Below are 16,195 nucleotides of genomic sequence, written 5' to 3'. Positions count from 1 at the left end.
CTGTCTCTCACACAGCTCTGTCTTCACCTGAGGACGGCTGCTTGTGTTGTGGCCGAAACGTCGTGAGAATTTACTTTTATGTTTTATTTTTATTATTTCCCTGCTACGTGACTTTACCGAAAGAACCAAGAAGATGTGAAGAACCACAATGCACTGCGTGGCGAGCACGAGACTGTGGCCCTGAATAGCGTCACGACGCAGTCCTCCAAGAGTCGCACCTTGCTGACCGCTGCCGTGAAATAGACTTCAGAGGGCTCATTTTGTTATATGAAGCTGCTTATGAAAATATTAAAGCATTGTTAGTAAAACATAACATTTCTTATTTTTTCAGCAAACAAAAACTACATTTTAAACCAGTCAAGATAATTTCTCAATGCTTTATTCCAATACAATTTAAGAATGTGTGTAGCATCACGAATGTGCTGTGGTGTAGCTTAATTGGTCTTGCAGTCTGGGTCGTCAGTTGAAACAGTGGTTGCAAGTTTCTTGCATCACCCCCCAGTGTACGCCACAGTGAGTGGATCGGCAGGTCGTGTGTGGTGGAGAAAAGTGTTGGTAACCCCTACCTCTTCCAAGATGTCCTACCAGCTTGAAAAGTGGCATTAGACAGCGAGATTTATATAATAGGATGTGCAGGACATATACGTGGCGATTATTCTTATTTCTTTATTTAACCAGGAATTACAATTTTTAAGAGGGTCCTGCTAAGTTGCACTGTTAGGGGCAATTTTGCTACGAGCTTTCCTCAGTTGAGTAATTTTTCTAATTTGTCAAATTAGACCATGATGCTGGCACAAATGGTCTACTTTTTTTTTTATAACATCACGAGATCTTTAATGCCCACTGTGAAGCAGACGGCACTCGTTCTGGTTAATATAACTCGCAGTATTAACCAGGGCAGCTGTGGGCTTGAACTATGAACGTCTGCAACGAGCGGCAAACACGCTACGCACTCGGCCGTGTCGCCGGAGTTCTTTAAAGTTCGATTTGGCACGCCGATTTCAATTCTGCAAATCAGTATCTAAAGCATACCTAGCCTGAGCCACTCTTGCCAATGAATCACACCACTTCACACTAACAGTTGAGAAAACTGCCAAATATTACCAGTCTCGCATGCACATAAAAAGATAAAAAAGCAGCGTCTGCAGAAAAGAATTGCAAGTGTTTATGAAATGCCACGTGTCCTGCTGGGTGAATGGTGGCTAGAATAAAGCACACAGAGTCAAGTGGGCAATTATGCATCTTGTGAATCGAAATGTTCTAAGTTTGTACAACACCGCAGGCGTCTATGGCCAAATCACCTGGAATGCATCTGTGGCCAAATCACCTGGAATGCATCTAATCTAATCAGCCCATACAAACTCAGCAGTTTGAGCCTGGTTCGCTCGTGCAAAGAGCGACCACAGGGCGTCAACCAGGAGCTGTGAGCCTGCTGTGGGGCTACGTTGTCAGCAGGCGGCAGTAGAGTAACATCCGTTGTTGTATTGTACTGTACTATGCTCCCTGCACACTCACCATTATGAAGTATGGTACAATAATCCCCATAATCCACATGACGTAGAGGCCCTCATCCAGCAGAGGATTGGAAAGAGAGCCGTACATGTACAGTATTACGTACACAACACTGTAATTTATCACAGGACCACCACAAACTACGGGATAAATTTAAAGTCACTGGGTACACCTATAAGCGTATTTCTATCTAAAAAACTGCTCTATTCTTGCAACCTATGGTTGCTCCAGCCGTTGAGTTTCGCCAACATTTAGAAAGCACACCACCTGCAGAAAAAAGTTGTGACGACAAGCTTCATTTAGACACTTTAATTATGATAATCACCTATCCCTTTAACAGCAGTGATCGTGATAGAATTAACTATAGAGTGGATGCCTCGGATTTCAACTCTCTCCATGTTTGCCTGCCCTTTGCAGTCTTTGTCAGCTGCTTTCGCTGCTTATCAGTCCACGTTATCACACTTGCCATCCAATTGATCTTCGGTCATCCTCCCCTGCTTTTTCTGTATACCATGCCCTGCAAGATTATGTCAAACAGCCCCCCCATTTATTTGTCACATGTCAAATACATTTGTAGTTTTATTTTATTCACCAAGACACTTTCAGGGGAATATTAATAACAGGCTCACATTGCAGCCTTAACTGTGGCTATCTCAGTCCCAATAGAATAGAGTTGTTTTTTCCAGAAAACCTTGGCAATGCTGAATTTGTCCAAACAGCATTTCACTCTGTTGGCTGTACTCTCAGCAACATTTCCGGAGCACTAACGGTTGGCACGAGCTGGTTGCAATGGAAAATTAAGGAAAAGCAAAGGGGTCAATGCAGCTGTTGTTTCATCCAAAGAAATGAAGCGGAAATGGGCAGGACGTGTCTTGAGAACAACTGACGGGAGATGAGAAACGAAACTTCACTGTTGAGTTGGCGACCTCGAGAGGGGAAGAGAAGCAGAGGAAGGCAGAGGAAGAGACGACGGCAGTGGGGTCACATCGCGGTGTTGCGGAGGGTACCACTGGATGGGAGCAGTGAAGGACAGGAGGGACTGGCAGACAGACATTGAGGATTCCTTTGCCCAGCTGTGGTGAGTCATCGGCTGGTAGCAGTGACAAGAACACGAGCTGCTGGTGGCTTGATGTGTAGCAGTGACAAGAACACGAGCTGCTGGTGGTTGCTTGCACTGGTGTGAGGCATTATATAGGCATTGTGGGGAACTTACAGTATCTAACGTGTATGATTTAAAGTTGAAATGAGATGTAGATGTTTATAAGCCTTTTGGTCAAATGGGCAGCCAAAGCCAAATGTTATAAACTGCATAGATTCCATTGGCAGTCGTGTAGTAGAAATACACTTTGCCGCGACCATAGTGTGATTAACATTACCTTGGCACCGTAACATATTAAGACGTACATATATGTTTATTTAAGCAAACATATCATAAAAGGTTAGGTGATTCAAAAGTGTTATAGAAGCTAAGGAAAGTCAGGATTAATCAGATATAACAAAACAATTCCTTGAAAAGGGTTTCTATTTGGTGTTTGAACATCTAAACACCTATTTTATTGCCAGAAAGGGTAAAACCTATTCTTATTTTTTCCAAACAACAAAAATTACGAATCATATTATTTTACAAAGTACAAGATAAATGCCTTACTGCAGGTTTGGTAAATCCATAATAATACGGTATGAAATACACGATATTTAAACGTATAGAACTTTCATTCACAAACATGTAGAAACCTTCCCATTGAAATCACAATTCGTAAAAACACTTAGGGCTTCCACAGATTTCTTTTCGTGCTGCATTTGCAACTCTCTGTTTGTTTAACCTTTCCTGACATCCTGCATGTGCAAGTTGGACAAAGTTTAACCCAAAGGCCAGTGTGCAGCAATTGAGATAATAAAGTTAAATTTTCAAAGTTTGCCATTGTGTTTAATAAAATACTTGAACCACTAAAAGCTTAAAATGTCCATAGAACAATGTTTGGTGAATTGAACTAGTGTGGCAACGCCTCGTTAAAATCGGACATTATTTAACTTTAGACACAATTTATATATTACACATGATATTATATTCTAATGTGTTGGTTATAAACTGAGATGATATTGTAACGTGTTGATAATAAACTACTATATATCGTAGTCTCCATATTATACGAAGTTATATGAATGTGTTTACGCACACAATCTACCTCATAACACATATCCCTAACTTTGCTTTACAGACTACAGAAGAAAAAGGGCATTATAGTATCCGGAAAATACGGTCATGATAGGTGGTACACTGAGATGACATTTTCCTACTTTATAATCATACAATATCTAGGGGCAGTGGTTTCAAAGTCTTCAGTATAAACCACAATTGAGGATTTTAATTCTGGAAATCTACTCCACCAATGTTGGAATTGGTGTCCTTTGCACAGGGTATTAACTTGGATAGATGCAGTCTGTGCAAGGGTGGGGAGCAGTGCCACAGCTGTTGTCATTACAACTCTTTGAACCAATCTGAGTTGAATTCTTTACCATAGTTCGTATCAGTGGTAGGTGGTATCTAAACCAATCTCCCCCCCGCCATTTGCTCAACCCACACGGACCATTATAAAGTACCGTTCATATAACTCCTGTGTCTATCACATTGTTGGAAAGCCTTCATCCAACAATGGATTAGCAAAAGAATGTACATTATTATTCTCTGGGTCTTTCAGTAAAGTCAAGTAGATGAGGACAAATTAATAAAAATAATAAATATAAAATAAACAAAACTACGACGTTTCGATCACAACACAAGCGATCGTCATCTTTCCTCCTCCTGATGACGATTGCTTATGTTGTGATCGAAACGTCGTAATTTTTGTTTATTTTATATTTATTATTTGTATTAATTTGAACCTATCTACGTGACTTTACCGACAAAACCCAAAGAATGAATTCCTGCAGTCACGAAAGCTTTAAGTCAAGATTTTACATTATTCTTATTAATAATAATTATTGATAAGAATAATAAAATTATTACAAATTAATTACATATAAGTCGGATGAGAGCACTGCCAGGTATGCCAGGGATACGTTTCTGATTCATGCAATCTGCCCGAAGCACCGAACATCTCTTGATGTTTATTCTTCTATTACAGAACTGACGATAACAGAGTTGTTAGAATACTCTTACATGGTGACTTGCTTGTTCAGTATAAAAAGTGTAGGTAATATATATATAAACACTACAATTAACTCTGTCCTTAAAAATATGACTCAGACGGAAGCAGTCATATTTGATTGTTTCACTTAAAACATATTTGAAACAAAAACACCTAATAAAAACAAGTTACTGTAATATCATACCATTAACTCATGCTCATAATAGCCATCAAAGGCCAATTACTAATTTCAGGCCACCTAAACTACCAACCATTCGTCTGCTACAACGTTCAGGGCATTTTTTTTATTTGAAGTACACTCAAAGACAAGGCCATATATTAATCGACAGCTGTTTCCGAACCCACTTATTGTTTTCCCCTTTGTTCTTACTTTTTCAAATGAACATCGCAGTGTCCCTCCACACCCACGCTTTTGACATGAAGCCAATCACGCCGCACATTTTTTCCTTTTGAACGCACACAGTTTTACTGGGATCCATTGTGACGTTTCGTCGAGGTCTCGGATGTATGGGCTTGCCATTTTAAATTCAAGAACGTTTTCAGACAACACCACAGAAATGCGATTTATGCCTTCTTGAAACTTTTCCGTTTTCCAGTATTCATTTTTCGTCAACATCACTCTTAGCGGTAAATGGTTGGATGTCGTGTGCCATACCAGTGGCCAATTTTTAGTTTTAGTTTTTATATATAAACTGTGCCAGCTTGGAGACCCAAGTTCAATCATGAATAACACAACACATTCCAACGGTGGCATTACATTATTGCTGGGCTATCTGAGATATTTAATTGATTATGCTAGCGATGATCAATTCCATTACTCGACTCATCAGATAACACAAATATAATGTAGTTGGGGGGAAAAAAAGTCACATCTGTCCCCACGTGTGCTGCTGTGCAGGTGGTAATGGGCGGGGCTTGGTGACGTCATCGGCATTATCAGCTGCATCACACTGGGAGGGGCTTGCAGGGGGTTTCCAGCCTTCAGCAGACAGCATATGGAAACGGCCACCATTTGTAGAGGGGCTGGAGTTATCGACCACACAAAAGTAGTTGATTAATTGGCTTAATCAAATAATTATCTCAGTTCAACATTTTATAAATCAAAACCCTCTGATTCACACAATGTGCATGTAAGCAGCAATAGAGTATTTATTTATTTATTTTCAGAAAGTGTAGAATTCTTTAGAAGAAAAATATTCAAAAGACTACAAGTGCTTTCGACAATGCGTGTAAAAACTATTAACACTGCCGATTATAATTGGCAATTTATTATTTGAACCTAGAGTAATTGTCAAGTGAAATAAAGCATACCTATGGTACTCATTTAATGCTATTAGAGTTAAGTGCTCCAATTCCCTTTTAGTTAGCTGCAAAGGTACAACACGTAAAGCTGTATTTCCATGACACTTTTCATAACTTCTCAGCTTTATGACCAGATTAACAATGCAGTATTGTTGTAAAGTATAAGATAAACGTGCAGCCGTGAAATTTATTGTTCACACCACTGCTGGAAAAAGGGCATCCAATAGAGATGGCTATACAAAGCCCTTCTCGAGTGTATTTTGGCAGACTCTTCCATCCTGGCCAGACGTCTTGAAAGAGGTTGGAGTATCCAATATCTTCCTTACCACACGACCGGCTGATCGACTCACTATGGTGGACCCAATTGCTGCCGAGTGGACAGCCAGGGGGAGATTGGAGAATTTGTAAGTCGAATGTTTGTAAGGAGAGGAGTCCCTGCACATTTGAATATGGGGGAGTGGTGGTAACAGTGATTGCGACATGAACCCGTCAACCCGAATTGAATTATTGGAAGCGGCTAACATCAGTGGCACGTGATATCTGAACCAGTCATCAGCAGCTCCTTCACCAACCTCTGCTGACCAGTGTGGTGCAGTTGATTGGAAAAAACACAAACACATGTAAACTGGCATGGTGCGAGACGGACTTCAGTGGACTGACAAAGGAGGTGTAAACACATTATTCTTGTATTTCAGCACTTTTGAGGTAAGGGTTCATGAACCACAAATTTGGGTCAAAAACCCACCGGGCCATGGGACAGATAGCCGATGGCAAATAAATTAGCCCATTGGGGCAGGCGGTTATTATATCCTAGAATGCGTGAGTGTTCCCTGGTTAAACAAGCTTCCTCCGAACACGCTAAAACATTCCATAAGTAGCGTGCCGCGGTGGAGAGATGTTAACCTGGTATGCAGGTCGTGGGGTTTGATCCTGACCCTGACGCCTATATATTTGCAGTTTGCATGTTCTCCCCGTGGTCGAATGGATTTTTTTCCGGGTCCTCCGGTTTTCCCCTCCACATTTAGAATCAACATCACGCGCTTAGAGTATGTGGCTGATATACATTTCCACACGATACACCACTTTGTTGAGCAATCATTTGTGGCCAGGTCACTTCTGCAAAGGAACTACAGTAGAACCTCAGAGATCGAACGCCCCAAAACTCGACCAATTCGATAATCGAACAAAATTTTCGACCATTTTTTGCCCCGGACATCGAACAAAAATTCGGAGATCGAGCAACTGGAACGAACCTGTTTGGGCCGAGACGCGTAGCCAGGGCGACCGAGACAAAGGCGAATGACCCAGTTTACGCGTAGCTCTCGCCCAGTGCATCCAGATAAGGCATTAGCTAGCAGAGCAGGCGATTTTTATAATGATAATGCATTGAGTCATTTCAGAAACATCTTAAAATGGAGGCAGAAACAATCCTCTCTTGATCAGTTTTTTAAAAAGGCCCTCAAGTGAATCACAGTTAGTGCTAGAAAATAGGCAAAGAAAAGAAAGAACCCCAGAAGGGCAGTTACCCAACATTTTTATGGAGGGGGACTCCCCTTGCAAGCAACAATGACACCTCCTCCCCTCCTCACCACCTTCCACTCAAGCCATCCACTCTCCTTACTACAGGTAAAGTGAAGTTCAATGTTCATTTATTCTACTAATTATAACTGTGTTTCTTGTTTTTTGTATGCTTTTATGTACTGTACTGTATTTTAATATTGTCAACTTTGTGAAAAATGGCCCATAATAGGAGCATCCTTGGGTGGGGATACAATTAATGTTATTTCCATTCATTCTTATGGGGAAAATTGATTCGGTGTTCGAACAATTCGGTGTTCGAACACGGTTTTGGAACGAATTAAGTTCGATCTCCGAGGTACCACTGTATATAGGACAGTAGGCCTTATCTGGTCAAATAAAAAAAATAGTTTAATTGTAGTTTAGAAGTTAACCAAACTTTCCAATTCATGACACTTCTGAAAAAGTGTCATATATATGTCTACAGCTCTGACCTCAACCTACATACAAGATGCAGTTTGTGAGCTACAAGAAATGTTGCCAACAACGATTCAAAAATCAACATCCCTACGCCATATCGGTTCTGGGGCTTGTTTGAACCATACTTATTTTTCGTTGTTGTAGCGCACTATGGATCGGAAGTATATGTACGCAACACTTTATTTAGTGCGTCCAACATATGAATACAATAATGCGTTTGTCCATTAGATTTACTGTACTGCCTTCCAATATCAATATAATCCAGCAGCATGTTTAAACAAGCCGGACTATACTGATGAGAGCCGGGTCGAAACCGGTCCAGAGTTTGTGTTCTTACACAAATGTTGCTGGATAACATTGGTCTGGAAAGCCAATAGGCCGATGGAATAACCATCTATTATATAAATACAGTACTCTATGGACAGACATAACGGGGTTTATTGCTTGTGATGTTTTCCCCACGCTGAGCAGAGGAATAAACTTGAGTAACACATTCCTGCGGAGGGAGCTGGTAGTGACGTTGGGTTGCTCGGTCAATGGCCAGGGTCAACGGTGGCGTGGTGTATTCCGCAAATATGGCCGACTGTGAGGGCGGGCACAAGCCGGCGTGAGTAGGTTAAACGTTGAGTTTTATAAGGGCACCACGGGGTGACCAGCCCCTCCCCACCCAGCCCCTCTCCACCCCACCCTCCCCACCCAGCCCCACCCTCCCCACCCAGCCCCTCCCCACCTTCCACTCCCCACCCAGCCCCTCCCTGCACGACGGGCACAATAATCCCCTGTGGGCTGGTGTAACCAGGAGGTTCCTACCAGTATACATGTGTTGTTGCTCGATAGCCATGCAATGTGAAGTTGCTACTCGCCGTACATACACCCGGTATACGAGCATCTGCAAACGTTAACCCTCTGGGGAATCTCACAATCCCAGTTCCAGATAACTGCAAGTGCTTCATTGCCTGGCGACAATTTTTTGTTTACAAGCATGAAAGGCACAGTACGCATCTACATATGTCCGCCTTTTGAATAATGTAAATGCAGCAGTATACGCCAATGCACGACACGTACAGTCTCTGCATTCATGTGGGGTTGTGTTTTCATCAGAACCCAATTCCCATCGTGTAACTGGAGCCGGCTACCAAGAGTTCGATTCCGGGCCAGGGCCAGGGCCAACATCAGTGGCAAGTGATATTTGCAGCCCCCCCCCCCTCAATCCGCATTTAACCAGCGTGGTGAAGTATGGTCAACCATCTCCCCAAGACCGATACAGCGCGATGAGCGAAGATGCCACCCAGTGGTGGATTGATAAAGTGACGTGACAACGCTGCAAGGACTGCACATTGTGAACAGCGGCTACGTTTAATTGGCATCGCATGTCTCTGATGCCATTGCGCAATATCCCAGCGCCAGCTCTCTGCTGCCCCAGGCGTCCGCAGTCGCGGGTTAGGGGGGCAGTGGGGGGGCAGTGGGGGGGGGGCAGTGGGGGGGCAATGGGGGGGTCAATGGGGGGGGGGGCAGTGGGGGGGGGGCAATGGGGGGGGAGGCAGTGGGGGGGGGCAATGGGGGGGGGGAGGCAGTGGGGGGGGGGCAATGGGGGGGGGAGGCAGTGGGGGGGCTCTCGCAACAAGAATCGGAAATCGACCCCGGCCCCCTCCCCACAGCAACTCAGCACCCCCGGGGTGTCAACCCGCATCTCAAAGCGACCAACAGAAAGAAGCCAGTGGGGCCGTCTGCTCGTCCACTTCGCTGCTTCACAAGAAACAATCGGGCGCATGCGGCTGTGGTGCCACCGATCACGACGTCGGCGTGCACGAACCATGCACCGCCGCATCCTCCGAATTAGAAGACGCTCCGCGAAGTTGACTCGTGCCCTGTGTCAATAATGTAAAAATCTGCTCAAGCACACACACATACAGAACACCTACCGAGGATGTGTACATACAGTACCACCAACTTTTATTGTAAGTGCGTCCTATAATCCAAATACAATCGTGTACGTCCCCTTTGTCCATCCACTGCTGGCTGACACCTCCCCACGTCGTATAGACGCCACAGAGTTCGTCTCACTGAACAGCGCAGTCGTTGGCATGTCAGCCGCGGCAAAGAATCGAACTCGGTTCAGCCGGGTTTACGGAGCAATGTGCCAAGATCACTGCTTCCATTGCGCCAACGCTCCACCGCTGGCAAGGATATATTTCAGTAGCAGCAGTCGGGGTTTGCAATGTAAAGGATGTCAACTTGATTCATGGAAGCCTGCTCTGTGTTAGAAATTAATCCATCAAATACCTTTTGGCAGGGAAGTCGCGGAAGAACAGACGCTGCGAAGACGAGACTCGGAACTCCCCCCACTTGTAGACCCAGTCCAGCGGGTCTTCGATCTTGCTCGCGTTGCTTATCTCACAAATGTCCGGCAGTTAGAGATTTTCGTGGTTATTTAGGAATTGTTTCATACGTTGAAGCACGTGCAGGGTTCCAGCGCAAGACAGATACATGTATAGAGTATGTTTGACTCGCAATTCGTTGTGAATTATATTGAGCAACATTAAACGCAAGCCGCTTTGGTAACAGCCGAAGTTGCGATGCCACGCGCTGTAGAGCCTGCGAAACCATTTATCTCTCATTCCCCAATCGCTCTCGCACAGAGAAGCACAACAAGGAACACACACACACACGCCCCACCCAATTCATCCTCACCCCACCCATACACAAACACTCTCCCAGCCAGTTCACCCACCCCCAATACACCACCACCCTAACCCCACACATACACACTCACACCTAACCAGCTCACCCTAACACCACCCCCCCCAATACACCACCACCCTAACCCCCACACATACACACTCACACCCAACCAGCTCACCCTAACACCACCCCCCCAATACACCACCACCCTAACCCCCACACATACACACTCACACCCAACCAGCTCACCCTAACACACACCCCCCTCAATACACCACCACCCTAACCCCCACACATACACACTCACATCAAACCAGCTCACCCTAACACACACCCCCCTCAATACACCACCACCCTAACCCCCACACATACACACCCAACCAGCTCACCCTAACACCCCCCCTCAATACACCACCATCCTAACCCCCACACATACACACCCACAACCAGCTCACCCTAACACACCCCCCTCAATACACCACCACCCTAACCCCCACACATACACACCCACACCCAACCAGCTCACCCTAACACCCCCCCCCCCCAATACACCACCACCCTAACCCCCACACATACACACCCACACCTAACCAGCTCACCCTAACACACACCCCCCTCAATACACCACCACCCTAACCCCCACACATACACACCCACACCCAACCAGCTCACCCTAACACCCCCCCCCTCAATACACCACCACCCTAACCCCCACACATACACACCCACAACCAGCTCACCCTAACACCCCCCCCCCCCAATACACCACCACCCTAACCCCCACACATACACACCCACAACCAGCTCACCCTAACACACCCCCCCCCCAATACACCACCACCCTAACCCCCACACATACACACTCACACCTAACCAGCTCACCCTAACACCACCCCCCCAATACACCACCACCCTAACCCCCACACATACACACTCACACCCAACCAGCTCACCCTAACACCACCCCCCCAATACACCACCACCCTAACCCCCACACATACACACTCACACCCAACCAGCTCACCCTAACACACACCCCCCTCAATACACCACCACCCTAACCCCCACACATACACACTCACATCAAACCAGCTCACCCTAACACACACCCCCCTCAATACACCACCACCCTAACCCCCACACATACACACCCAACCAGCTCACCCTAACACCCCCCCTCAATACACCACCATCCTAACCCCCACACATACACACCCACAACCAGCTCACCCTAACACACCCCCCTCAATACACCACCACCCTAACCCCCACACATACACACCCACACCCAACCAGCTCACCCTAACACCCCCCCCCCCCAATACACCACCACCCTAACCCCCACACATACACACCCACACCTAACCAGCTCACCCTAACACACACCCCCCTCAATACACCACCACCCTAACCCCCACACATACACACCCACACCCAACCAGCTCACCCTAACACCCCCCCCCCCCTCAATACACCACCACCCTAACCCCCACACATACACACCCACAACCAGCTCACCCTAACACCCTCCCCCCCAATACACCACCACCCTAACCCCCACACATACACACCCACAACCAGCTCACCCTAACACACCCCCCCCCCCAATACACCACCACCCTAACCCCCACACATACACACCCACAACCAGCTCACCCTAACACACACCCCCCTCCTCAATACACCACCACCCTAACCCCCACACATACACACTCACACCCAACCAGCTCACCCTAACACACACCCCCTCAATACACCACCACCCTAACCCCAACACATACACATCCACACCCAACCAGCTCACCCTAACACACACCCCCCCAATACACCACCACTCTAACCCCCACACATACACACCCACACCCAACCAGCTCACCCTAACACCCCCCCCTCAATACACCACCACCCTAACCCCCACACATACACACCCACAACCAGCTCACCCTAACACACCCCCCCCCCATCAATACACCACCACCCTAACCCCCACACATACACACCCACAACCAGCTCACCCTAACACACACCCCCCCCTCAATACACCACCACCCTAACCCCCACACATACACACTCACACCCAACCAGCTCACCCTAACACACACCCCCTCAATACACCACCACCCTAACCCCCACACATACACACCCACAACCAGCCAGCTCACCCTAACACACACGCCCCCCTCAATACACCACCACCCTAACCCCCACACATACACACCACAACCAGCTCACCCTAACACACCCCCCTCAATACACCACCACCCTAACCCCCACACATACACACCCACAACCAGCTCACCCTAACACACACACCCCCTCAATACACCACCACCCTAACCCCCACACGCATACTGGGACCCAGTTCACCCCCACACATAGACGCCCAATACATCATCACCTTAAAAAAGACAAAGATCCCCCGTATAGCCTGAACAGAACGTTGGGGCAAGTGCTGTTAGTGAGCGCCTATGAAGGCCAACACGGCACAACAGGGGGTGGGGTGGCCAGCACTACGCCTGACCGCCTTTGTCTCCCGAGTGGTGATGTGTACACGCCGCACCAGGTACTCATTTGAGACTGGGTCGACCTAGGGGAGGCTCAGGACCGGGACCGGTTCAAATAATCGACACTCATGTTGGTGGCCATGAGCGGGAATCAAATTCATCTGGTCGGAGTCATCGCGTAGCGCGCTAACCGCTACACTACCGCTCCCCACATTATCACAGCATACACACCCAACCATGTCATCCAAACTCTCATTCACACGCCACCAAATTTATCATCGCCCAAATCACCGACACCACTCCACAAACATAACAGTGGAACCTGACTTACCACCACCCTATCTAACCACAAATATGTTAAGTTTTTGTTATTTTACCAGGTGAGGCCCACTGGTTTTGCTTGGTCGTAAGGTTTTTTTTTATTTCAGAAGCGACCTGGCCACAAATAATAGCTCAACGAAGTGGCTTGTCGTGTGGAAATGTCGTGTGGAAATGTATAGCGGCCCAATACTAATGACGCATGTTTCTATACGTGGAGGGAAAAACCGGAGGACCTGGAGAAAAATCCAAGCGACCACGGGCAGAGCATGAAAACTCTAAATATACACCAGGCATCAAGGTCTGAATCGAACTCACGACCTCCTCCACACAAGGCGAGGGAGTTAACATCTCGCCACCGCGGCGCCCCAACACATCCACTCTCACCGCATTCACAATCATTCTCACCCCAATCTTCCTCTACTCCATACCATGCATCCAAACGCACTCTCAAATGACAGCAAACTTGCAGTGTACACGCACACAGTGCTTCGTATCAGCTGCAACAGTTTGGAAAGCTGTCCAGGGAAATTATTTTGGCATGCCACATCCATCGAGCCTCATTTGGTCCTCATGATACTTATTTTGTCAAGACAGGATTACAGGAATATACGATACAATATAATAGAGTCGTTATGTATAGGCGTACTTTGTACTCTAGTAGTAGTGCCTTACACCGATAATCCCTACTCCAAGTGTCTGCCTCACATCGTTCCGGAAAATATCGAGCGAGAACGCAAGCCCTGCACACAACCCCCCACCAAATGTAACACAACAACCCATGCCTTACAGCGGTCATCATACACCACTGCCCAAACATACGTCTAACACATGGGTCGGCAACCTTTCAAAGAAGAAGAGTTTATTTTTTTGTTTTTGCCCTTTCTTTACGTTCAATGACATTAAATCTATTTTTTTAAACCGGCTGCCCACGAGGGGCAGCCAAAGAGCCGCTACACGCGGCTGCCGCAGGTTACAGACCCCTACCTGGTCTCACCCAGTTCACTCCTTGAACCTCACCTCCACAGCTCTACCCACAGAATCTAAATCTATGCTAAGACTGTGCATGCTCGTGTTGTTAATGAACATCCATTAATCTCACCAGTACCGACATATACGTGCATGCCCCACGCAAGCCTTCGAGAGAACACTAAGAGTTATTGTGACAATCTGAGCTTAATCCGTACCCCTGTACACAGGCAAGCATTTCAGCCGTTATCCCAAGTCACCCACACGCGTACTTTTACTTCAATTCCCAGGCTTTCCCACATATAATATGTGTTTATGTACACATGCGTTTAAGACTTACCAAATACAAAGATCCCCCATATAGCCTTTAACAGACTGTTGGGGCAAGTGCTGTTAGCGAGCACCACCGCCCTCCTCTCAAACGCCAACTCTGACAATAACATCGAAGTCAGCCCCCTCTATATGACCGTCGCATTATGTAACACTGCCGTCCATTTGAAAATGCAACGCAGACATAATTATATATCGTAATGCCACATCTGTTATTGGTCGTGCTGCCTGTCAGACAGTGGGAAGCAAGATCTTGCTTTGTGGCGTCCAGGTTGGCAAGGCTACACTCACATGCTTGCTATTTAAGGTGATGTGTCGTGATAATGAACAGGTGTGCTCCGTTTAAATCCCATCGCTTACAGGCACGGCTTTATTTCTCACTCGATACTCCGAACACTGCTCGACTGGGCTTAGAGTAAGGGATTACGAGTGCACGGCACAACCACTAAAGTACAAAGAACACCTATCCATAGCACATCCTGCATAATACAACATATATTCCTAGAATCCTATGAAGAGGGTTTCTAATAATGAGATATATGGATGAACAAAAACAGGTGAGATTAATTCATTCCCAGTACAGCGTTCTGGACTGTTCCGGCTTTAATGAAGCACCGCGTACCGGTGTACGGTACATTGCTTTAACGTGTTCATCGCTTGTCTCCATGGTTGCTACTTGTCCCGGTCACCAGGATCATCTTGTCCTGGGAAAACTGTAAGTCCTCTCATGGCATTAAGTCTTGTTTTTTGTCAATTGCATGATAATACACCACCCAGCCTCACACATTCACATGCAGTTATCCCTTATTCCAGTATTGTGAGATATTCCTCTTCATGATACGTGTTGTTGTTTTTTGTTGTACCCACGACGCGTTAACCTTATTTGTCTCTGGAAGTTCCCACGTGTGTAGATGTTCATCCACGTGCCTCAATATCACTGGATTTCCAAGGAGTAGGAGGAATAACTCAAATAATGTTTAACCCAAATGTTTTCGTATTTAAGTTGAGTAACTGATCATGTTCCGAAACTGAATTGTTCGTCTTTATGGTCCACTGCTGACCCTGTGATTTGTGTATTGTTTTACAGTTTACGCTTGATTATTAAAATCTGTGATTTGATGGAATCTGTAACGTGTGGCTGATATGGAATTAAAACCCATTCACTGCATACAAAATACATTTACATATTTTTTCATCAACAAATAAAGGCATTCGTGTATTTTTGTAATGGAACGACCAATGCATTTGCAATTGTACTATCGATTTTCCAGACTTTGATTAAAATAAACGGCACTCATTTACATTTTTAAAACATGTAACTTTAAACCCAGTATATGTGACATGCGTACTGCTGTTGTACATACAAACACAACTCTTTCTAGCTCTCTCATGTGTGTTTGGGTTGTGCCACATGTTGTTTGGTATGATGTC

At 45.9% G+C, this 16,195-nt stretch overlaps 1 protein-coding gene across 3 annotated transcripts in view; it reads right to left on the bottom strand.

The window, feature by feature from the left end:
* Positions 1-14,855, bottom strand: part of LOC144941844 (monocarboxylate transporter 12-like) — a 34,656-nt gene extending 19,801 nt beyond the window's left edge. The window contains exons 1-2 of one of the 3 annotated variants that reach the window (XM_078868333.1): positions 14,775-14,846; positions 10,245-10,349 (exon numbers count right to left, since the gene is read on the bottom strand). The gene's annotated coding sequence lies outside the window, so the exon portion shown is untranslated. Of the gene's footprint in view, positions 1-10,244; positions 10,726-14,774 lie in introns of those variants that run through there. The other 2 variants (XM_078868334.1, XM_078868332.1) reach the window with 2 other exon arrangements.
* Positions 14,856-16,195: the final 1,340 nt, after the last annotated feature.

This window comes from Lampetra fluviatilis, chromosome 25 (assembly GCF_964198595.1).
Source record: "Lampetra fluviatilis chromosome 25, kcLamFluv1.1, whole genome shotgun sequence".
Taxonomy (NCBI): Eukaryota; Metazoa; Chordata; class Hyperoartia; order Petromyzontiformes; family Petromyzontidae; genus Lampetra; species Lampetra fluviatilis.
This window is presented reverse-complemented; position numbering and strand designations above follow the sequence as displayed.